The sequence below is a fragment of the Apodemus sylvaticus genome, chromosome 19 (genome assembly GCF_947179515.1).
Source record: "Apodemus sylvaticus chromosome 19, mApoSyl1.1, whole genome shotgun sequence".
Classification (NCBI taxonomy): domain Eukaryota; kingdom Metazoa; phylum Chordata; class Mammalia; order Rodentia; family Muridae; genus Apodemus; species Apodemus sylvaticus.
This window is the reverse complement of record NC_067490.1, coordinates 51,808,574-51,835,064: the sequence shown is the minus strand read 5'-3', so window position 1 is coordinate 51,835,064 and position 26,491 is coordinate 51,808,574. Positions and strand designations below refer to the sequence as shown.

The 26,491-nt window shown below is 37.3% G+C and overlaps 1 pseudogene; it reads right to left on the bottom strand.

The window, feature by feature from the left end:
• Window positions 1–8,174: 8,174 nt before the first annotated feature.
• On the bottom strand, window positions 8,175–10,624 carry LOC127669223 (protein argonaute-2-like; annotated as a pseudogene).
• Window positions 10,625–26,491: the final 15,867 nt, after the last annotated feature.

Sequence of the window (26,491 nt, the reverse complement as noted above, 5' to 3'; positions counted from 1 at the left end):
TTAATTATTTTGTTCAAGTCTTGTGTGGATATAAACTCATCTTTCAGTTACAATTCACTAGTTAAATGACAACTTACTCTTTATGCCCATTATATTCAAACTTAAATATAGTCTTGAGAATCCAATGTTTACTAAGCTAGAACCAAGAATTTACACTTACTAACCAAGGAGCAAGGAGAAGGAATAGTCAAGAGTAGGCCTTTTCCCTTTAGAGTTTAAGTATCTGGTTACCATAAGGATTCCAGTGCAAAACTGGTCCAATGAACTGCCTGTTATATAGGGCTTGGAAGAGATCTCTAAAGAATATGCGATTCCCATGTTTAAATTTAAAAAAAAATTGAATTTAAACTTGTACTTTTTGAGAAGCTCACACAAGTACTGTATTCACATTATTTCTAGCCTTCACTATCCTTCCTTCAACTCCTTCTATCTGCACACATGTATGTATACAAAATATATGTTGTATATTATATATGTTATATTCATTATACATATGTGATTTTCTATAAACTTAATATAAACTTGGTGAATCCATTTAATGTTATATACCAGTAATTATGGCTGAACAGTCACCAGTTGGATACAATTAGCTTATTAAAGTCTTTATTTATTACTTGAGAGTTTTACATCATGAGTAAACTCATCCTCAACTGCTCCAGGATTAATCCCCAAATTCTCACCTATACAACTTTGTGTTCTTTTTTAAACCCACAGATTTCCATAGTGTTAACCACAAATGATTGAATGTGGGCTCCTCTTGGGAGCACTGTTAACATGGCAAGATTCATATCCATAACAAAACCTGAGCCTTCCACTTCTAGCATCTATCACTTGCTAGTAGTCCCTCAATCAGAAGTTTGACTCTATGTGCAGTTCCCCACTTCATACTGAACTTTGTCTTGCTTGAACTTGTACAGTTCATTCAAGATATCAAAAGAATTAATTATTATGTACAACCAATCTTTTGTGCCAGAAAATGGTTCTCTTGCACTCGTACAATACCTCTACTCTTACATTCTTTTCATTCCCTTTTTCATGACATCTACTGAGTCTTGTGATATGTACATCTCATTTAGGAGTGAACAATTTATATTCTCCTACTCTCTGTATGTTGAGCAGTTGTGGATTCACTGTTAATTGTCATCTATGGCAAGAAGAATCTTCTCTGATGAAGCCTGAGACATTAACTAATTATGTATAGCAATAATTTATTAGAAGTTGTTTAATACTATATTCATTTAGTATAATAGTAATAGCAGTTTTTCCTGGAATATATAACCTATCATTCCTCAGATATTTTGCATTGAGAATCTTACCAGTATTATCACCTGGGGTATGACTTATATCCATCAGAAAGTGGCTGTTTACTCCCACAATAATGACATCATTATTGTAACAATAGACATAACTTAACAGGCCAAATAACACAGCTGGGCAAGACTATCACTTTTTTCCTGTAATATGCATAGCACCTTGAAAGCTAGTTAATGTGGGTGAAATTTCCTGACGTAATTTCTCCATTTTTTGAGTTAACTCATGATATCTTCAACAATAGGGTCTTTAAATTAAGTTTTGGAGGGTAACCAAGGATAATGATCATAGCCCATCAGGGATATTTATGTTCAGTGGTGTAGCTGATTCAAACTTGCCATGTAGAAAGGCCCAGTAAACTTATTCTTTCATCAAGCTGCACTTCTGTGTGATCAGACCTTTATTTCTACTGATGGTACTTTACCTGGAGTGAGGACATATTTGACCATATCTTCTCACAAAAAGTCCACACAATTTGTAACAATTAATTGAAAAGTATGGAACAGACATACAAAAATACAGTTGTATGTGACTAATTTAACTTGTTATTAATATTCATGATGCTAAGGGCTGTGCCAAGATACTTCTTTTTTTGTCACTATTGGATTCTTACTTGACTTCATCATAGTCAGGAAAAATCTAAAAGAAGAAATTCATGTATCATATTGCCAGTTACCAGAAGCCTTTAAGAGATTGTATAATCTTCACACTCTTATGAAATCTATTCTTATCTCTGCTTGAAGCTTTTGAAACATTTGTCTTCTAAAATATATAGTTGACATTTAAGTATTACTAAGTGGTTGCTAGGACAAATATATTAAGTTTGGTTTAAAACATTATATTATTTAGAGTGTAGTGTTTCTTCTACCCATTCCAACCTCCCCAAGCCCCTTTTCTGGTGATAAAGATATAGTCTGCTATTCACCTGGATAAAAAAATGTGAAGAAAGAATATAGACATTTTATTTTATAACTTAACATATACTATAAATTAAGATAAAATAAATTAAAGGGATAATTTTTAAAAGATGTATATTGTATTGCATTTTCCTATTTGTCACTTTTGAATATATGGCCACAATTCAATTATTTTTCAATGCTTTTCTCTTGAGTTAACATTAGTATTGGAGAAAGAACTGAGAAGCAAAATATTCACTCTAAATATTAGGATATTTATAAAAATTAATCATATTTTAATTTTTATTTTAGTGTCTGTGTGTTTTGTCTGCATGTATCTCTGTATTTCTTCTATTTATGCTTAACTAAAAGGCCAGAGAGGGAATTGGACTGCATGGACTGAAGTTATGCACTATCAAAAGCTATCATATTGGTGCTGTGAATTGAAACAAGGTGCTCTAGAAAAACAAAAAATGTTCTTAACCAATGAACCATCTCTCCAGCCTGCAATATACTTGAGTAGATGTAATGCAATAAGCCTTAGAAGTTCAGCCTGATATTATTCATTCCAAAGGCCAAGTTTGACATTCTTTGTAAGCTGGACTGTAGGTTACAGAAGTATAGAAGTCATAGAGAATTACATTCAAAATAAGCACATTTAATCTTTCTATAAGACATTTTTAGTAAATGATATTTGTTATAATTTTTTACTTTTAATTTCTTCTTTGAGAAATTGATGTTTGGAAATGTATTATTTAATTTGCACTGATTTTGAACTCTCTGGCTTTTCTGACAGTGATGCATATATAGCTCCATTTTATTGTGCTGAAAATACACTTGGGTTGAATTCAATTTTCTTAATTTTTTTGAGAATTGTTTTGTCACCTAACACACAGTTTTTCTGAGAGAAGGTTCTATATGTACTCAAGTATAAAGCAATTTTAGTAATGCTAGTGGTAACTATTTTGTATAGATCATGAGTTTCATTCAGTATCTAATTTCATCTCCACTATTTCCTTACTTATTTTCTGCCTGAATGTTCTAGCCATCTTTGAAATCAAATAAGCTAAAGTTTTATATTAATTTCACATTGATTTTATATCTTGAATTCTCTCTTTGTTTGCTTTATATTTACCATGCGTACATTTTATGCACACATATATCAGTGGCTTTATGAGTGGAAAATGTATTCATTTATAAATATTATCTATTTGTGATAAGTTATCCTTTAATATAATAGATATTGCCATTTCAGAGAACTATTTTATGTTTTGTCTATTGAAATACTGTCCCTACTTTTTCTTTGGAATAACAATAGCATGAATATATTCCTTTTCCTTCATCTTTAGTATATTCATAGCATATTAAGAGGTAAACTTGGTCTATGTTTAGTCTATGTTTATGTGTGTGTGCAGATATAAGTTGGTCAATGTATATTGAAGAATTTAAGACACTTACATTTAAACCAACTATCTATCAATACTGAAGTCATATTATTGGTGCTTCATGGATTGTTTTAAATGTATCTTGTATCCATTCTTTCTCTCATTTGTTGTCTCACTCGTCCTGTGTGGTTTAGTAGTAATATGTTTTGTTTCATTGGTCTTTAATCTTTGAGTAGATGTCTGTACAATTTTTATGGTTATTATAAGGCTTAAAAAACATACACAGGATTTTTTAAACTGATCACTCCAATTACATGCAATACCTGTATACATATCTTCTCAATTAACTCATTATTAATTATTAATTTTAAATGTTGCAATATACACGCTTTATAATATATATGTAGTAACAAATTTCATAATCATCATTATTCTTGTGATTTTTTTATTCAGTCATTATGGTGAAACAAACGTTAGTTGCACATCACTATTAGGATATTTATGTATTCACATTCAATATATGTAGATAGATAGTTTTAGGTCAATTTGTCACAAGCTAAAGTAATCTGAGAGAAGGAAACCTTTATTATTAAGTGTATATTAGTTTAAGCATAAATATGTTTACAAATTATTTTATTTACTTACAATCCAGACATTGCCTCCATTCATTCCCCAAGGTCTGAACCAACCCACAGTTCCACATCCCATTTCTCCTCTGCCTTGCTTCCAAGAGGGTGCTCCCCCACACCAGGACTCCCCCTTTCCTGGGACCTCAAAGCTCTGAAGGATTAAGTGCATCTTCTCCCACTGAGGCAGACCAGGCAGACAGCTGCTATAATGTGCCAAAGGCCTAAGACCTGCCTGTGTATGTTCTTAATGGTAGGTAGTTCAATCTTTGGGATGTCCCTGGGGTCTGGGTTAGTTGAGACTGCTGTTCTTCCTATGGAGTCACTCTCTCACTCAGCTTCTTTAATCCTTATTCTAATTCAACCTTAGAGGTCCCTGCCTACAGTCAGATTCTGAGACTCTGTCTCAGTCAGCTGCTGGTTGGACCTCTCAGAGCACAGCGTTGACAGGCTTTTATCTGTAAGCACACTATAGCATTGATAATAGGCAGAGGCCTCAGAGCCCCCCATGAGATGGATACCTGTATATTCCTGTGTTTCTTTAAGGGAATTGTTTATGTCTTCATTAAAGGCCTCTATAATCTTCATGAGATTGGATATTAGGGCATTATCTTGCTTTTCAATCATATTAGGGTACCCAGGGCTAGCTGTATTGAGAGAACTAGGTTCGGAAAATGTCAAATTGCATTCAGTTGTGTTGCTTATGATTTTGCGCTTGCCTCTGGCCATCTGGTTCTCTCTGGTTTTAACTTTCCTAGATGTATCTGACTGGATCTGGCCTCCTTGGAGGCAGGTAGAGCTCTGTAACCTGAGTTTGAGCTGGTGTTCTTGGAGGCATGTAGTGCTGGGTCTGGTTAAGGTAGGCCTTTTGTGTCTCTGGTTAGAGCAGACCTCCTGTGTCCCAGGTTACTGGGGACCTCCTGTCCCCCTGGTTACTTTGGACCTCCTGTACCCTTGTTTACTGTGGACCATCTAGGAGGTTCGAAGTCTGGAGCATTTGGGCAGGTATCAGGTTGCTGATCTGGGCCAGAAGAAAAGTGGACTTGAGGGTCAAGTGGAAACCATAATTAATAAAATGTTTCTATAAGATCAGGCTTCAGGCAAGTGTTTAGACTATAAACGATTAGAGCATTTTCTCAATTAATGGGGGAAGGACCCAGCCCATGTGAGTAGGACTATCCCTGGACAGATGACCTTGAGTTTTATAATAAAGAATGCTAAACAAACAATGGAGAGCAAGCCAATAAGCAACATCCTTCCCTGACCTCTGCATCAGCTTCTGCCTCCAGATTCCTGCCTTGCTTGGGTTCCTTTCCTAAAGCCAGTGACAGTAAACAGTGCTGTAGAAGTAAATAAACCATTTCCTCCCCAAATTGTTTTAGTCATCATGTTTGATCTTAACAATAGAAATCCTAATTAAAACAAGTTGGTAACAAAAGAGGAATAATCCTATGACAGACCTGACTATGCTTTAGAGATAATTGTGGAAAGACTAAGGATATTTGGACTAGAAAAGAATGTTGAGATCTCAGTGGGCTATTCTATAGGAGCTTGGAAGATAAGAACATAGAGAGACATGCAAGTGATGGAGATCTGACTTGTAAACATACAGTGTGATGTTTAAAGATTCAAATAAGTCCAGATAGGAGCCTTATGTTGTTCTGAACTAAGATGCTATGATATTTGATCAGGAGGAGCTAAACAGTCTTGATTAACAAGCGACCAGCACCACTTTAGTGAAGGCTTTGCAATTGATGTTGTGTTGGAATTGCAACTTGAATCTAGTCCGACTACACGAGGATAATGCAGTTCTATGTGGGTGGCATAGGTTTATTGTGGCAGAGGTGGGGGACAAGGGAGTGACAGAGACAAAGGGGAAAAGAGACAGAAGAAAAATAGGCAAAGGTCAGGAAGGGTCTGCCTTTTATTTAGGCTGTGACATAACCACTCACAGGTAAGGGTGGGAAGAGGACTCTGAGATTGTATGTGATTGCCATGGCAACAGATGTGAGTGTGCCTATAGCATATGGGTGATTTCATTGGGTTTGGAGGTGATCTGCGAAGCCAGTTCCTAATGCCAGCAATTAACACTGGCTATCAGGAGCTGAGAAAATAGTGATTAACAAGTTACTAAAAATAAAACCAAAAGCTGAAAACAAAGAAACAAGGCCCCTCAAAACAAAAATAAAAGAGAACAGAATCACTGAAATGAAGTCTTCTCGTAAGTGCTTCAGAAGACTTAGCACACAGAATCATTCTCCATATGCAGCCAAGGTTTTACCTCATGCTGACAGTGGACCATGGCAGGGTAAGTGACACCCAGGTGGTACTGCTTTTGAAGGGAAGAGGCAATCATGGATATCAGCTAAGGAAGGGCACTGAGAGATGCTAGGAAAGTCACTGGTGAAGATTTAGCCTCAGTAGCAGTTGATGGTCTAGGGTTGAAGCAATCCTGAAGAAATTTGGGGGTTGGCACTATCATTAGATAGGCCATTCATGAAAGTGCAGCCCAGTTGTGACAGAAGACACCAGCATTTCATAGACACAAGTACCAGAGTATGATTCTCAAGAGCAATAGAAGTGATGGGATGGAAGATGCCCAAGTTTAGAAAACAAACTCTGTGTACTGTGGAGGATAGAGCTTGCAAATTAACCCAAGCCATTTGGAGGAGCCCACAAGATTCAGACTGGATCTGAGATATTAGATATTATTGCATTATTTAAGGTGTTGAGAGTTTAATTTATTCTGAAGGTGACTGTCCTGCTTCTTCCCTCTTGAAGTAAGCAAGTATTTAAATTAATTTTGATTTCTATAACAGCTGAGACTTGAAAGACTTTGAATTTAAAAAAAAGTTTGGATATTTTAAGGGACTTAGTCTTGAATATGTTTAAATTTGTAAAATCTGTGGAAGTTTTAAAGTTATTTATTTTTTAATGCGAGACATTAGAAATGAATGAGAAGAGAAGGTTGTGGTTTAGAGGTGATGAGTTTGTGTGTAAATTTAACAAGGGGTCAATTGTGCTGGATAGTTTTATGTCAGCTTGACACAAATTAAAGACAACTGAGAGGAGGAAACTTAAATTAAGAAAACATCGCTGGAAAATTAGGCTTGAATTAAATAAGCATGAATTACCTTTGATTTTTTTTTAAAGACATAACAGTGAAAAATGATTGTACAGTACTTATCACAGCAGACCTATATTCTTTAGAAATTTTGGAAAATAAATATCACAGTTCTACAGGACAAATCTCATGATTAGACTGTCAGTATACTGTCTTTTTTCTTTTTTTAAATATATTTTTTTTTATCAAAATGACACTTGTCTGCCAATCTCTCGGACTTGTCACTGCAGTAAATGCATGTGACCATCTCCTTGGCCACTGTGCCTTTGTTCAGGCGTCCAGGACATACAGTGTCCAGCAACAGACTCTGTGGATACCTAGGGGCTGCAGGGCACATGGCATCCCCAAGAACTCAACATTAGTGACAACTTCTCAGGGCCAGGCTTTAAAACCCCAAGGGTAATGATGTTGCTCTCATGCTCAGAGCCTTCACATCAATTTCATTGAGAATTAGGTGATAAAAACAAGTAAATTGAATGACCAAATAAATTAAAATGTTTTAAATCCCTGAGAATTCATAGACTGTTTTTAGGACATTTGGTTATTGTTTTTTGTTTGTTTGTTTTTTGTTTTGTTTTTAGGAAATGGGACTTTTAGTCAGCAGCTTGGCAAACCACAACCTACACTGAGGTCATACACAGGCTTGTGGCCCAAAATTCTAATTCTGAAATCTGGAACAGAAGGCATTTTGGAAAATGGAGGATTTAATAAAACCAAAGATGTCTTTTGTTCAGTGTTGGCTTTCACGGAAGGGCTGGTCATCTGTTGTTCCAAGTGTAACTGGTCTCATCTGAATCCAACTTGGTATACAATTGCTGAACAATACAACATGTCAAGCAAAGTACGTGGTGCACAGTATGTCCTGATGGACCTGGTCCACCTTGGTGAGCCCTTGGTGATCTCCCCTGTTGCTCTGCCCAGAGGTATGGTTTCATTTAGCGCTGTCATGATCTTTATCCACCAGGTGGTACCTGTCCTGGAAGGCCACCAAGTGAGCATAGCAAGTTGGCACAGGTATTGACACAGATCACATTGGCGTGACACAACTGGTAGGTTAGAATCTACAGCTCATCAGAAGAAAAATGTTTGCCATCCTGAAGCACATGGTAGTGGGAGGGACAGCTTGTCCATGGATGCCAGCGTGACTGCACAGGTAGAAGTCAAATTCAGTTGGGTGGGTGATCTTCATGTCTATGGTTGTAGCTGTTGGAATGTTCCCACTCTTTCCACCCTGCTTGCTTTTTTGTCAGTGCAGAAGAGGCATGTGTGTTGCCACTTATACACCACGATGAACATGTTCCCTGGCCGATAGTCCTGCATTATGCAGACCTCTCTGATGGTCAGGAGATCATGGGGGAGAACCTGCTGGATCTGGCCTTCTGAGAATCCATCTTGGTAGAATGTGATGTGGGTGGGTTTGAAGCATGTATATTTGTAGAACTGAATGTGCAGCCCTCAAACCATAGCAGCCAGGTTCTGGATGATCTCCTGTTGCTGCTGCTGTACACCCACTGTGGCACATTAGCAGTTGGGGTGTGCGGCCATGCTGCCCATGACAGCAGAAATAGAAGGTTTCTTCCCATCTCCAGCTGGTGGGCGGACGACATTGGCTCCCAGAAAGATGACAGGTTGCTGCGACACTGGAGGACTGCCCTGTGGCAACAGGATGTTGTGGACACCTCCCAGTTTGGCACTGATCTTGAAGCAGCGATTGAATAGGGTCTGTAGTGTGGTTCTTTACATGTTCTTCATTTGGACGCACTGTGTGGCCAACCCCAGCACTATGTCTCTCACATGCTTGTCTTCTGCATTCACAGGAGTTTTGCCAGGCAGGATGACCACCACTAGCTGGAGAACAGCGTATGTGTTCTTCAGGTGCCAGAGCATGGGCTCCACACCGTCTGCACACTGTACATATTTACAGTAGCAGGGCTGACCCTGGATTGGCATTCCAGAATCTCTTGAGATCTTCCTCAGTTGCTTGCTGAATCTTTCTGAAGGACTTGAGATGGACTTCTCTAAACTGGTGCTGGGGTGGGCAATGGCCCACACTTTGATCTTGATGCCTGTGTGGAACTGCTTGTTTCTCTTGTCCCACACACCCCGGACAGAGGTGGCAATCACTTTGTTCTTGACCCCACAGAGGATGGAGGACGTCTGCAGGACCTGCCCAGTGACATCTGTCCTCTCATCTTTCACCATAACTCCAAATACATGAAAATATGGGTCTGTATTGAAACTTCCATTTCGCATCAATTTACTGATCTCCTCTTGCCAATCGGGTGCTGACCTGGTAGTTGCTCTGATCACAGTTGAAGTCTGATCGTTAATTTTTTTTTTTATACATCTCTGTCCAGCAACTATGTTATAGACCTCCAACGAAAGGTAGGTGTGTTTCTGTTCTTGTCCAACTTTTAAACAGTGGAAGTGGGGGTAGCATAGAAGCAGTTTGTGCCTGTCCTTGAAGTACTGGGCCACTGTACACTTCACTGTCTGCCCACTCTCCTGCTGCAGTGCAACCATTTGGTGACTGGCAGGCTGCCGGGCCACATTGCAGAGAAGGTACTTCCTCTTCATCTGACCACAGTGAGTCAACTTCACCTTTAGAGCTTTAAGTTTTTGGTAAACTTTACCCTTTGGGAATCTGTCAGAGGTTTTTGTTGATCAATACTTTTAAAATCCAAAATTTGACAAGCAAACTCAGTCACTGGCTGTGCCATGTAAAACACTGTTGTTGATACATCAATATTTAGCATCATTTTCCAAAAAGAAGGTCAGACAGATTGATGGAAGCCCACCCACACTTCTCTGCCCCCACCAAGAGGGTTGGAACAGCCTTCAGAGGGAGTAAAGAAGGAACGGCCAACAGGGGTGTACCTCATGGATGGCAGGTGCCTCATGACAACGCCCTGGACCTGGATTGTCTGGAAGGGCATGCTGGGCAGCTGCCCCAAAGAACATCGTGTAACTCCTTCAGCCTCACACATAATACCCACCTGACAGATACTTTAGAGGTATGATCTTTGCCTTCTCCTGGCAGCATGGTCTCCAGTTCCACCTTGTTCATGCTGATTGGAAGGGGAAGGGCTGTGTATGGATTCTTTTTTCCATCAAACACTGGCTTCTGGTCCCTGAAGATCTGAGAGCCATGAAGAGTGGCACAATCCACCCCAGAGCAGCCACCTCATAGAGCAGGTTTACCCAACGTAGCCTGGGTGGCTGGCCGATGTATTCAAATTGCATATTCTTATTTAGTGATTGATGTATGATGGCACTGGTCATTGTTAGTGGTGCTCTTCCTGGGCTGAACTGTCCTGGCTTCTATAGAAAACACATTGAGGATCAAAAGCCAGTAAGAAGTACATGTACATGGCCTCTGCTCCCAAAGTTTCTTTGTTTATGGTGTTATGTCTTAACAGTAGAAACCCTAAGACAAGCTATACACTTTCCATAATCATAAACTTTTATACTTTGACAATTTTTGTGTCACTATTGTTAAATAAGTGTAAGCTCCTTAAAATGACGATAGAAATTCCTGTTAAATATGTACTATTATAACTTTCGTGCTAATTTGTCAGATATCTGAGAGCTTCATGAATTAATTTATCATTATCACTTTAGCAAATATTAACTTGTAAATTTATAATAAAATGGTGGCAAATTTATATTTGGCTTTATTTTTTCATTTAAATTCATCATTCTTAATTTTCATTTCATGTTTTTCATCACTCCAAAATCTCACAATCCAGGACTGTCAAGATATTACTTCTTAATTGCTAGAAAGTTGATTATACATAATCAGCACTATATAAAAAAAACACTATGGAGCTTCTATTCTTTATGCATGTAATGTATAAATGCTTGCTATGTAATAAGCTTCTGTAATGTCATCTATAAGATGCTTTTCTGGAACACATTCATGTTTTTGAGATAGGGGAGGGAAAACAAGAAATTTCGAATTATATAGATGTTTTAAGAAATAAGTCTATTCTAAGTCTCTTAGATATAATTTCTTTTCTGGGGAGTCTTTATTTAGATTATCTCCTAAAAATAAGAATGAGAATATGGTACTATGAATCACTGGCTGTTGAGCAAATTCTGTATCATAGTAGGAATAGCCAGATTGCTCCATGTGTGAAGTATTTGCTGTGGAAACTGATGACCTGAGTTTGAGTCTCACAATGAAGGAATCTTTAATAAATGGTACTGATCTAACTGGCAGTTGGGATGTTGACCATGCCAACTCAGTCAGGCATTAGTGTCTCAAGGGTGGGATTAAGAATTAAAAAGAAGAAAAAGAGTTAAACAAAATTATAACAAGACAACAGCCAATACTAAGGATGAAGCAGTTTTATTTTTTCCCAGTCTGCTTTTATATAATTCTTGGTACATCCAAAAAACATGGTCAGTTCTTATATCAAAGAAAAATTAATCAAGTGAAGTAGTAAACAAAAAGATAGCACAAGATAGTAATTAAGCAAAGTAGTAAGCAAAAGGATCACACAATGTAGTAATTAATGTAGTAAGCAAAGCCCCAAGGTCACTGTTTCTTATACTCTTATCTGAGCCTTCTTCCTTGTTTAAGCCCAGTGACAAATGCCAAATTCCTAGAAGTGGCACCAAAAGCTCTCAAGTATGTAGAAAAATGAAAATATTTGTCACCTTGCACAAAGCTCAAATCTAAGGGGAAAGGGAACTCAACATAAAACCAGATACACTGAATCTAAGAGCAGGAAGTGGCAAAGAGCCTCAAACTCATTGGCATATGGGGGAGTTTCTGAAACACAACTCCAGTGTCTTAGTCTCTAAGATCAAGAAGTAATAAATGAACATAGTGGATCATGTGTCCTTATTGCATGCTGAAGAATCCTCTGGATATATGCCCAGTAGTGGTATAACAGGGTCCTCAGGAAGTGACATGCCCAGTTTTCTGAGGAACCGCCAGACTGATTTCTAAAGTGGTTGCACCATCTTGCAATCCCACCAGCAGTGGAGGAGTGTTCCTCTTTCTCTACATCCTCGCCAACACCTGCTGTCTCCTGAGTTTTTTATCTTAGCCATTCTGACAGGTGTGAGGTGAAATCTCAGGGTTGTTTTGATTTGCAGCCCTATTTGTAGTAGCCAGAAGCTGGAAAGAACCTAGATGTCCTTCAACGGAGGAATGGATACAAAAAATGTGGTATATTTATACAATGGAGTACTATTCAGCCATTAGAAACAACGAATTCATGAAATTCTTAGACAAATGGATGGAGCTGGAGAACATCATACTAAGTGAGGTAACCCAGTCTCAAAAGATCAATCATGGTATGCACTCACTGATAAGTGGATATTAGCCTAGAAACTTTGAATACCCAGGACATAATCCATAAATTAAATGATGTCCAAAAAGAATGGAGGAGTGGGCCCTGGTTCTGGAAAGACTCAGTGCAAGAGTATAGGGGAATTCCAGAACAGGGAAGTGGGAAGGGGTAGATGGAAGAATAGGGGGAGGGAAGAGGGCTTATGGGACTTGCGGGGAGTGGGGACCCAGAAAAGGGGAAATCATTTGTAATGTAAATAAAAATAAAAAAAAAGAAGTAATAAATGGGACCTCAGGAAACTGGAAAGCTTCTGTAAGGCAAAGGACATAGTGAATAGGACAAATTGGCATCCTACAGACTGGGAAAACACTTCACTAATCCCACATATGATAGAGGGCCAATATCCAAAATGTATAAAGAACTCAAGAAGCTAACCTCTAAAAACCAAATAACCCAATCAAAAAGTAGAGTACAGAACTAAACAAAATTCACAACAAAGGAATCGCAAATAACTGAGAAGCACTTAAAGAAATATTCAAAGGTCTAGTCATCAGGAAAAATGAAAATCAAAACAACTCTGTGATTTCTCCTTATACCAATGAGAATGCCTAAGATCAAAAACTCAGGTGACAGAAAAATTTGGCAAGTATGTCAAGAAAGAGGAACACTTCTCCATTGCTGGTGGGATTACAAACTTGTGAAACCACTCTGGAAATCAATCTGGAGGCTGCTCAGAAAATTGAAAATAGATCTACCTGAAGACCTAGCTAAACCACCATGCCACATGGTCATGTGTTTATTTATGTTCCTAGCAGCCTTGTTTGTGATAGCCAGAAGCTGAAAACAACCCAGATGTCCCACAATGGGAGAATGGATAGTGAAAATGTGGTACATCTACACAATTGTATACTATTCAGCTATTAAAAACAAGGACATCATGAGTTTTTCAGGCAATGGATGGGATTATAAAATCATTCTGGGTGAGATAACTCATACCCAAAAGGATATGCATGGGATATACTCACTAATAAGTGCAATATAAGCCAAAAAGTACAGAATATAATCCACAGAACTCAAGAAGATTAACAAACTGAAGGTTCCAAGTGAGGATGCCTCATTCTCACTTGGGAGGGAAAAAACGCAATCATGGGGGATAGATGGAGGGAAGAAACTGGGTGAGAGAGGGAACAGGAAAGGGAAAAAGGGAACATGATCAGGTATTGGGGAAAAGCAGGAGTGAAGCCATGAGGACCAGCAGAAAGAATGGAAACTGGCAACATTAGGGGGTAGGAGGTGATGGGACTCTCTAGAATGTGACAGAGACCTGGGTGGTGAGACTCTCAGGACTCAAAGGGGGAACTTAGATGAAATGCCCAACATTGGGAGAGAGAGCTTGTTGAGTTCATGTTCAACAGAAAGACAGGACATCAAATGGAGGGAAGGGGAGGCATCCCACAGTCCAAAACTCTGACCCAGAATTATTCCTGTTTAAAAGGACTGCAGGAACAAAAATAGAGAAGGACCTCAGAGAACAGAAATTCAATAACAAGCCCAAATTGGGATCCATTTCAAGAGGAGGCTCCAAGGTCTGACACTATTATCAATACTATGGAGTGCTTACAGATATGAGCCTTGCATGGCTCTCCATTGAGAGACTCAACAAGCAGCTGACTTAGACACAGATACTTACACCCAACTAATTGACTGAAGTCTGGGATACATGTGGTTGAATTGGGTAAAAATTGAAAGCTGAGGAGGAGGGCAACCCTATAGGACTACCAGCAGTCTCAACTAACTTTAACTCTTGAGATCTCTTAGACAGTGAGCCACCAACCAGGCATATCATACATTAGCTGATGTGACCCCCATCACACACACACACACACACACACACACACACACACACACACACACACACACACAGCAAAGGACTGCCAGGTCTGGCTTCAGTGAGAAGAAATACCTAACTTTTGAGAGAACTGAGGACCAATGGATTAGGGAGGTCTGGTTGTTGAGCATCGTTGGGACATCCTCTTGAAGATGGGGGAAGGGAAATTGGATGAGGATCTTTTGAAAGGCGGAACAGGATGGGGATAACCATTGTCCCTTAAAAAGATATTAAAGAATTACAAATTAAAGAAAGTATAAAGAGAGAAGCTGATATCACAAAGTGGTTTGTTTGACACCCACAGACATATTGAAGCCCATGTGTACTCACCTGTCCATAAAAATAATAAAATTTTCTTTAGTTTGAAGTATGTTTTTGCTTTGTCTCACCATGTGATTACTTCTATCATACTGTGAAACAAAGATACTGAGTAGAAGTTAAGCCATGGTATTTATTTTCCATTCTTCATAACTGTTTAATGAGTACAATCACATAGTATATATTTATATAATTGTAAATAAAATTTGTATAAATATGTAATGTATGAAGTGTATGCATTTATTTGAATTCTATATTTGTGCATTCCAAGTATGTTTTATATATGTGTTGCATATGTAATCTATACATACTTATAAAGTGTTTGTAAAATACTCTCTTCCACATAAGTATTTGTGTTCATTTGATACATATATATTCATTCATTTTCTTCTTTTATTCTTATAGTTTGTGTATTAAAAGAGGTAGCATTTCATGCCAAAATGAGATCTCAAACTGAACAAGGAAAGACAAATAAAAGAAGAAGTCTCAGAGACTCATTTTCAAATATGTACCAAGAGTGTGGGATGGAGAAAACAAATAGAATTGGAAGGAAAGCCAAAAATAGAATTGGAAGGAAAGCCAAAAAATGATACAATTATAAAACAACTTCAAAAAATTAGAGAAGTAATATAAAAGTTGTGAAGTGATGCATGGTGTTGCAACAAATGAATGCATAAGTCAAACATACCATACCCACATATGTTATTATTCAGCCACAAATCTCAAAATGTTAACATATGCAAGAAAGGTAAATCTATGTCTAAAATTATGTAGCACTTTACCTAAACTATAATAAATTGTGGTAAGCATTTTGCCTTACTCAATATTTGCATCTTATTGGAAAAATCTTACTGCAGATATATTTCAATGAATTCAGGATGCTACATAATTTTGTACATTTTATTTATTTTGTATTATATATCATTTCACAGGTATCTTGGTCATAAGACTTCATAACAAAACCAGAATTTTTCTCTTTTAATGGGAATCATTAAGTGACATGAGAACTAAATGCTGAATATTTTGTTTGATCAGATTCACAGTTATGATATGTGTGAATAATTATACTTTTATACAACTTTCTTAAGTGAAATAACACAAAAGTGCTGATTTCCAACGGGAAAACATTTTATGTCAAAGATATGTGTCTTAAACTTATATTTTGTTTTATTATCTTAGAAGACATGGCAATAGACAAAACACATTAGATGGATTTATGCCTTTATTTTAGCTTTTCCCACATGTGACAATGGCCTACACTAGACAATTATATCTCTTCAACTATTACTCAAAAATTCTTCACTCATCATTTGAATTAGTTAGCTTGTTAAGAAACGTAGTAACTTACTCCCCTCACCTCCCCCAAACATGAAATACTATCTCATTCTTTTATTTCTGGGAAGACTAAATAATATGGTGTTTGTAATTTGCTGTAGCATGTAGTTTTAAAAAACGATCCATGCTAAATCCTGTTAGGCAACAGCATTGGTGGTTTTATCCACCACCATGTCTATTCCCAAGGGGCTGTCTGCCATGATTCCAGAGGAGACCAGACTGCTGCCAAGCTGCTTTGGGCTTCCTAGGCAATCTACCCCCTGAGGCTTACCTGCAGAAAGCCAGCTACTGCTGGCTCAGATCCCCTTAGCCCTGCAAAATGATAATACTAGAGACTTGTAATCTACCATCCAGATTTATAATGATAAATCTCGATCCCTAAAATGCCTGTGCAAAGAATACAAAATTCAATTCTTATTAAAGCAAGCTGTATACCCAGATTAGATGAATATACCCTAGGTTATTCTATTGCCCTTCTATGAAATACTTAACTACTTATGGCTCCTAGGGGCCACGTGGTTCTGGCTCATTTTCTTCCTCCACCTTCTTTCATCCTTTGACTCATCTCAACTCTTTTTTTTCTTCCTCTTTCCCATTTCTAAAACTTCCAGCTCTGACTTTTCCCTCTACTTCCCAACCACAGGCTCTAGCCTTAGCCGAACAATTAAGATTTCACCAGCCGTCAGTTGGGTATGGGCACCACTCTTGAGTGAGCAGAAAATACAGAGAGTAATCTGTAACAATTTGCATCAAATATGAACATAAAAAGCCCTGAATACCCAAGGCACAAATTGCATAACAAATGACTCCCATGAAGAAGTATGGAGAGTGTCCTGATCCTGGAAAGGATTGATCTAGCATGGGAAGGGAATATAAGGACAGAGAAAAAGGAGGGAGGTGATTGGAGAAGGGATGGAGAGAAGAAGGTTTATGGGACATATGGGGAAGGGGATCCGGGAAAGGGGAAATCATTTGGAATGTAAACAAAGAATATAGAAAATAAAAATATTAAAAAAAAAAGACTGTGTTCACATTGTATCATGGTGATACTGTTTGGAAACTCATGTGCCTTAGTGACCCCTTAGGAAAACAGCAGGAGTCTTCTTTACCTCACTGAAGCTGTGTTTTACTGACTTCTGTACCTGTTAAAGTTATTTGATTCAGAATCCAATAGTGTCTGAAAATTGTCACTACAGTCAAGGCTGAGTGCATGAGACATATGCCTCCCTTCTCCACTTGCACTTCATGGGTCATGGTTTTATTGTTTCTTCACTTGAAATACAATCTACTATTTAGCTGCTAGAGCATTACTTTCCCCAGTGATATAATTAAGATAACTTCAGTACTTCTCTTGTAACACCTATTTTACAAGGATTTTAAGTTAGTTATACTGGCAATATTTATCCAAAGGTATTCATTGTCCAAATGGTAAGTATTCATTGTTTTATAAGTAAATTGGAAAAAAATGTTGGGTAATTTGGGATGATGAATTGTTTAAGAAAAAATGCATTTTCATGACTTCTTTGGTACTGAAGTTTTGATTTACTTTTAGATGTAGCTATGTGAAACTGATATGTTGTGGGAAATTTATAGGTTGTGAGTATACAAATAACTGTTCAATTCAAAATCTAGGGTCCAGTTGTAGTGAACACTGACAGTGTCTCTTATTCCTGTTCACCTCTATCATGGTGATGTGCTCACCAAGGATCTAGCTGAGATAATAACATTTCTGTTTACCCACCATTTTGAGAGTCCATCTAGGTTCTGGTTGAAGTAGTTACAACTCTGTTTTTTTTAATTAATTTATTTATTTATTTTAACCATTTCAATGTGCTCTCAAGGTTCTGGCTGAGAAAGTCACTGTACTGTCTCTATCCTTCAGAGCCAAATTTATGGCTAAAAGACCCAGCCTAAGATTGCTTCAGTCTTTTGTGAAACTTCTCCACCTGCAGAGTCTAGATATGGCTGTTGTAGAGAGAATATTTTATATTTTGTGTGGAATATCACGTGTCTATAAAAAGCTGATTGGCCAATGAGCTGAGGCTAAAGAAACATGATTATTAATATAAATATCATCACATTCTTTGATTTGCTAAGAAATCTAAATGGTTTGGTGTTTTTAATTTTTATCAAATAGGAAAATATAAAGACAAATACAAATAACTATGCTCTCATAGTGTATTAGAGGTACTCTTTGGAAATTTATATGCCTTACCTTCCATATAGAAAAATTGAAGTTAGAAGTTCTTGTATGGAGAACAGATTATGGGTTAAAGACAAGCACAGTAGGAGATTTGCTCCAACTCTGAGGAGATAGACACATGAAACTGAAGAGATAACCAACCACATTGCAGTCATAAAGTAGGATAAACTTGTTAACTAAGTTACAAACTAGTGATAAAATAAGCTCAAGCTTTGGGCCTACACATTTATTCATATGTAATTAAATCCCAGAGTCATTATCTTGAGAACCTGTGCTCATCTGGAAGAGCCTGAGTTTACAGGATATACAGATGAGCTTGTTTCTCCTCAGCAAAGGGACAAAACATCAGGTTTCATGGCATTAGATAGCACAAATATTTTAGCTTGTTGTCTTCTTTGTCAAATAGACGGTAGTCCCATTTTTACTTAGGTGTATAAATGTCTAGATATATACTATCTTTTTAACCAACCTTAAATTTAATATAACCATTAACATTAATATAACATTAATATAGCCATAACATTTTAAAAATATTTTAATGAAAGGAAATGAGTAAAGTAAGTAATCCAAATTCTTCTTTTATTAGTTTTTTTTGCTACTACAATAATATAATTACATCATTTATTCCTGTTTCTCCCCCAAACAATCTTGCACATATATTTCTGCTCTTTTTTCAAATTCATGGACTTTTTAAAAATTGTTGCATGCATGCATATACATATATATATTTACATGTTTTCAAAATAAAACCCTTTTGCTCTACATAATTTTATAATGTTACTTATATGCAAGTTTTAATGGTAAACCATTTGCTATTGTATATGCAATTAGAGTGTTTTGCTGGGCAAGACTCTTTCTCTATTCATAAATTTCCTTAGTTGCCTTAGTGATGCCTTTTGTAGGGATTAGGCTTCTCATATGTTTTCTTTGGCCACTTTGCCATATCTGTTGTTATTGTACTTATTTAGCTAACATATAGTCATGGTCATGAAACTTTATGGGTGTAGCTTCTGATATTACTAGGACACACAATTCTCCAGAAAGCTCACCTATCCCCTGATTCATAAAATCTTTTTGTCTTTACTTTTGCAATGTTGCTGAAGCCTCAGATGTCAAGAGTATTCTGTAGATGTATGCTTTTGGACTTGGCTTTACAATTCTGCATGTTGACTGGTTTTCAGTAACATTTTCCACTTTTTGAAAAGATCATTTTCTCAGTAAAGTATATGGATTATATTTATTATGGGTTGTAATGGCTATGTCCAGTTGTCAATTTGACTATATCTGGATTGAAGCACATTCCAGAATTGTAGGGCTCACCTGTGATCCAGACCTTAAGACTAGAAGACGCAAGTTTCTAACTCAGATCTTGGCATAGAGATCTTGACGTATAGTGGCTGTGAAAAGATTAGGCCCATGCAAGGTAGTACAAACCTTTAATTCCAGGAGACTAAGGCAAGAAGATCTGTGAGTTTAAGGTCATCCTGGAACAAAATTATTCCCAGATCCAGGTGTAATGGTACAGGCCTTTATCTGGGTCACACCTTCTTCTGGAGACCTACATAAAGACATTAGTAGAAGGAAGATTAACTCTTCTTCTCTTGCTTGTGTTTACTTTCCAGCTCATCTGTTGGCATCTACTTGTACCGAAGACCAGTTGAAACAACTATTATCAAGGCACTGAGCAACTACTAGATTCTTGAACTTCCCATTCACAGATGACCATTGTTGGGGTAGCTGGACTACAAACTGTAAGCCATCACAATAAATTCCCTCAATATAAAGAGAAATTCCATAAATTCTGTAACTCTAGAGATCCCTGACTAATACACAGGTATAAGTACAAACATTAATAATATAGTTAGGAATTTATAATGGTTTAGTAAATTAGAGGTATAGGTTCTCCTCCAAGACTCATGGCTTCACTAGCTTTGGATAGATGTTTACATTTCTAGTAGCAGGCATGGTTTCCCTCTTGTTGAAAGTGTCTTAAGTCCAAATTAAACAGCTATTTATTACTGACAAGACATGTGTGACATGATCTTACCAATAGGTATAGCCTACTACTCTAGTTTTTGATGTAGTTTATCACATCATACCTATATACGGCTGTTGTTCTGTTCCCTAATTTGTAAGCTTGAATAGGGCCCTCAGATATTACAAAATCAGTCCTCCAGGAGAAAACATTCAAGTTAGTACTAAGTCACATATTTCTGGACTCTGTGTCTGAAGTCCATGCTGTCCTCAGCAAAAGGGATTCACCTTCCCACCCTGGGGACAAGGAGATGTAGTAGTAATAGTCTGTAATGTTTTGGGAGTCTCCTATAAAGTTCTGACCAACAACTCAAAGGGGGACCTTTTTTAGGTGCTCTGGGCTTTTGGAGCTAGCATTTGCAGTGTTGGTGAGAATATTTATTTAAACCACATATAAACAGACTTAAAAATATTATAGTTTTTAAAAAAATATGTCATGATAATATGACTCATGACTTCTTATCTATATGCTTTTAAAAAATTGTATGTCAAATTCCTATACTTTAAGATTATTGCCTTATTTCATCTATTTTATTTTACTGTAGAATATACATTTATGCAAGTTGTAATAGTAGATGCATTGAAATTTCTTCCTGGAACTAGAGACATACTGGAATAAAAATAGGGGTGCTACCTTTTGCATTTGTAGTTGTCATTCAGGTACTGCTAGGATACATTTCAACAGTCATAATTAATTCTCTCCAATCTGAGCCTGGAAGTCTGAGTGCCTCATATTTCTTCTGGTCAAGTCCTGGCTATTCCATGTGATTTATTGAGTTTATTGTCAAAGTGTTCTTGCTTAAGAATACTTGGTTTTTATTAATGAATGCTTCAATTTATATCATTGGAAAGAAGAGATTTGTCAGACTGTATCATAAAAGACTTAGGAAAATATAGGTTGGCTATTTTCCATATTTGAGCAATTTTAAGTGTGAGATCTCTTCAGTGTGCTGTGGGTCTCATAACATTGAACTACATCATGTCATACTTGAAATCACTAGGTTCAAACCAACATGGCTCAATTTTAAAGTAACTAATTATACAAATAATATAATGAGAAGGACAAAGTTGGATCAATTAAAATATAGTATATAACCGCAAAACTATATTCGTGTGTTATATTTAATCACATACAATCTGATCTCTTTTCATATGAATTCCTCCCACTGGCAATAAAAAGATATTTATAAAATCAAAATGTGACCAAACTACTCTCTCAAAAGCATCTATCTGTGATTCCAACATTTTTTTTTAGTAAAAAAGGGAATGCTTTCTTGTGAATTCACTCATAGCTCATTCTAATCTTCTTACAGTTACTGCCTTAAATATCAGTTTGTGATGAAGGTGGATCTAGAAGTTAAGACAAGTGGTGAGGTACAATGTAGGGAGACAGAGCTTCAACACAAACTTGTTTTCCCCACTATAACCACTAAGGGATGATTCATTGTCAACAGTAAGAAAACATCATAGTCATATGATCTATAATAGCCTCTGTGTCTTCAGAGAGAAAGTAACAATAAATGAAGATAAAGGTTTATAGACTGTTGTGAAAGGTCTGGGTGATGCTTGTATTTTGGTGCTAATTCTGCTTTCCTAGGAGGGGCTGTCTGGAATGAGTCATATACTCTGGTGAATACTTGTGAACCTTCCCTGAATGAATAAAGGGACCAATCTCTGGCCAAGTAAGCAGGACTTCCTGGTTGGACAGAGGAAGAGAGGAAGCAGGAGAGAGTTAGCGGTCCTTTGGATAGGGATAGCTCTAGGACACGATGTAGCTATTAGCTACTAGCTTCTTCTGGGTCAAATGGTGAATCTGCTACTGGAGGATTTAGATTTAATATGGCTTACAAGATTAGGATACTAGTTGTTGTGTCCAGAGATTGAGTTACCATTGTTTCTGAACTAAATTTCTGAAGTTTCTTTTCCATGTGACAGTTTGACTGGGATCTAGAGAGAAAGATACAGTGGCAAAGAATGGAGTTTCCAGATGTATACCACAAAGGCTGTGGGGGGTTTTGAAGCATGGGCCTGGCATGGTAGCTATACCTGCCAGTGGGAACTTAGTAAGCTTGGTGGAGATATTTGGCTGCCCTGAGTGGGAGAGTCTCTGTGAGATAAACCAGGATGGCCACCCTGATCTTTCTGAGAGTAGATGTGTGCACCATGGGAACTTGACATTCTTTTTTAATAATTCCCACAACAGAGTTATAGAATCACTAGGCTTGTTCAACCTCCTAAAATTATCAGTTATTGCAATGGTTTACGGTTTCTTGTTTGCTAGCTTACTTGTAAAAATTTCCACAGTTTGGGCTACTGATGCTATAGGGAAGTATTGAATCTAAAGAATCATTACAGACAAGTTTCATATTCTTACCAGTCAGTAGCACCTACAATGGAATGAATACTGTGTGTGCTGCCATAGAGAAAGAATAGCAGAGCTCCTAGGAGGAAATCTAATTACTTCAATCCATTGTGGGTTTGCCCATCATCATGTCTAAAAGTTTCTATTTAAGGTGGGAGGAAAACTAAGATCATTATATGACCACAAGGATTGTTGTTTGAAAGACACAGTTAAAACAATTCTTACTGAAACCACAATTGATAAGATGTCAGAGACATTTTATGTATAACCAGATTAGATATCCAGATTAGATATTGTTTATCGAACATCTAAACTGCATTCTTTACTCATTGTGGCTTTGGAAATAGTTGTACTTGTAAACAATCTATGCTAAAACAGACCAAACTTACTTAGTGGTAAATTTTATTTAACTGATAGAACTCTTCTTGGATATGGAAAGGGACAAAAAGCTTTTTCAAATACCTGACATTTTGATAGAAGTTATAAACAGGTTCTTTAGGAATACCTGGGTTTTTTTTTTCAGGACAGTAATATAATATTTGATTCATTATTGACAAGGAAGTAGAGACTGGGTTCTGTATTGTGGACTTTTCCACTTGCACAAAAGCTCCAGAAATAACAATTCTGAGTCTTAATTAATAATGAATAATTGTCTAGGCCATAAGCTTGGGCATAGTCTCAATTTCTCACTAGCTTGTAACTCAATTATTCCTTTTATTATATTCTAATTCCTACCACATGTATTGTTACCTCTCTTTCACTTTCATTCAACAGTATTCCTCAGAGTTGGGATGAATTTCCTGTGGAATAAAGTAATTAAATTTGCCCAGGGTTCTGCTGAACTTTCTCCGTGGCAGCCCAGTATTCATTCCACTGTACATTCCACTGTTGACAATTTTGTTTGAAACTAACTGTACATCATTTTTAATTGACCAGCACCATTTATTGAAAATACTTTTTTCCTACTACTTATTTTTGGCTCTTTATAAAACAAAAATCATGTGTCCATGGATGTGTGGATTTATGTGTCGATCTCCTAATCATTTACGTTGTTCACCCTTTCTATTTTTATGCCAATTTCATAAAGTTATTATTATGACATTTTGAAATCAGGAATGGTTAATACCTTAAGATGTTCTTTTTTACAGGATTGTTTTACCTATTCTGGGTTTTTGTTCTTAGATTATTTTCCTTAATTTATTTATGTGTTCACTGTTCCTCCCACAGACCTCCTTCAGACCTCTTTGCAATCCTGCCCCTTCCTCCTTTTCTCCTTTGAGAAGGAAGAGTCCCTGGCCCCAGATATTACTTTTCCAAGTAAATCAAGTCACTGCAGGATTATGTTCTCTCCTGAGAGCAGAAATGGGGAACAGGATTCCCAAGGAAATCATCAAATTCAGGGACAGAACCCTCTTCTGTTGTTGGAAGACTTTCATGAAATCGAAGCTGCACATCTGCTACATATGTGACAGTGGCCTAGGTTCAGCACATGGATGCTTTTTGGTTTGTAGTTCAGTCTCTGGAAGCCTCCATGGAGACAGACCAGTTGACTGGGTTGGTCTACCTGTGGAGTTCCTGTACACTCTGGGTCCCTCCATTCTTCCCACAATTCCTCCACAAGACTTCTGTAGGACTGTACAATATTTGGCTGTGTGTCTCTGCATCGGTTTCAGTCAACAGCTGGGAGGAGCCTCTCATAGGATAGTTATGCCAGGTTCTTGTCTGCCAGCATAAACAGAGTTGCTAATAGTAGCCAGGTTTGGTTCTTGTCCATGGGATAGCTCTCAAGTTGGGATGGTCATTAGTTGGCCATTCCCTCAATCACTGCTCCATCTTTGTCTCTGCACTTCTTATAAGTAGGAGGTTGAATATTTTGTGGGTATATTGTGCTTATCCCTCCACTGGGCGTGCCACCTAGCTACAGGGCTTGCTCAGTTCAGGTTCCATATCTCACACTTCTAGTGGTCAAAACTAGAGTCACCCCCATAAACTCCCAGTAGCCTACCCCATTCCAGGTCTTTGGCATGTCCTATAAAAACTGTCTCCACACACATGCCAGCTCCAGCCAGCTGGCAATTTCCATTCACTCCCCAGGCCCTTTCTTCTCTCTCTTCCTACCACAAAGTTCTCTCTGTCCTTATGACTCCAAAGACTATTTTATTTTACACTCTGAGTGAGAATCTATCATCCTGGTTTGGGACTTCCTTGTTATTTGGCATTATTTGGTCTGTGGAATATAGCAAGGGTATCCTGAAGTTTATGGCTACTATCCACTTATAAGTGAGTACATTCAATGTGTATGTATTTTCAGGTCTAGGTTATCTACCTTAGCATGATATTTTCTAGGCCTATCAGTTTCCCTATAAATTTCACGGTGTCCTTGTTTTTAATAGCTGAGTAATATTCCATTGTATATTGTGCTCTTCTCATACCTTTGAGCAAGTTAAATTAACCTTGTGTGCTTGCCACAATGGTTTTATGATCTAGCTGGCCTCACTGCATTTGCAGTTTTCTACAGTAGCTTTGAGGAGTAGACTGACTCTTGAGCTTGCTTTGCAACATGATCCAGCAAGGATGGGGGCTGTGGGGTTTCCCTATATAAATGCAGTACTGAATATTAAACTTTGAGCCTTGATCAGAATCTTTGTCTTGGCTTCATCCTTTTTCATTTCCAGCCCTGCTTTCAGGTAGACCCTGATATCCATGGCTGCTGGACAGCTACAGTGTAAATGAACCATATTTTCTTTATCTATTCTTCAGTTGAGCAACATCTGGCTTGTTTCCAGCTTCTGGCTATTACAAAAATAGCTGCTGTGAACACTGTGGAGCCTTGTGATATTGTGGAGCATCTTTTGATTATATGCCCAGAAGTGGTACAGCTAGATTATAAAGATTATTCACAATTTTCTGAAAAACCACAAGATTGATTTCCAGAGTGGTTGTTCAATTTTGCACTTCTACCAGCAACAGAGGAGTATTTCCCTTGTTCCATATACTCATCTGCACATACTATAGCTTGAGTTTTTGGTCTTAGTCATTCTGATGGGTGCAAGTTAGAATCTCTAGGACATCTAGATTTGCATTAACCTGATGACTAAGGATGTTGAACATTATAAAATGTTTTTTGGCCATTGGAGAGTCCTCTGTTGAGAATTCTCTGTTTAGTAATATACACTATTTTTTGATTGGGTTATTTGAGTTATCTAACTTCTTGTATTCTCTATATGTTTTGGAAATTAGCCCTCTGTTAGATGTAGGGTTAGTGAATATGCTTTTCCATTCCATGGGCTCCCATTTTGTCTTATTAATGGAGCCCTTTGCCTAACAGAAGCTTTTAAGTTTCATGACATTCCATTTATTAATTGCTAAAATTAGATCCAGAGATATTGGAGTTCTGTTCATTAAGTTGTCTGCTGTACTAATGTGTTTATACTGTTCTATTGGATTTAGTGAAACTGGCTTTATGTTGTGGTCTTCAATCCACCTGGAATTGAGTTTTATGCAAGGTGATTAATATACATCTATTTGTATTCTTTTTCATGCTGACATCCAGTTAGACCAATACCATATGTTGAAGATTTTTTTCCCATTGTATTTTAACTTTAAAAAATTTTTTTTGATTTTTTATTTTTGAGACAGGGTTTCTTTGTGTTGCACTGGCTGTCTTGGAACTCACTCTGTAGAACAGGATGGCCTCGAACTCAGA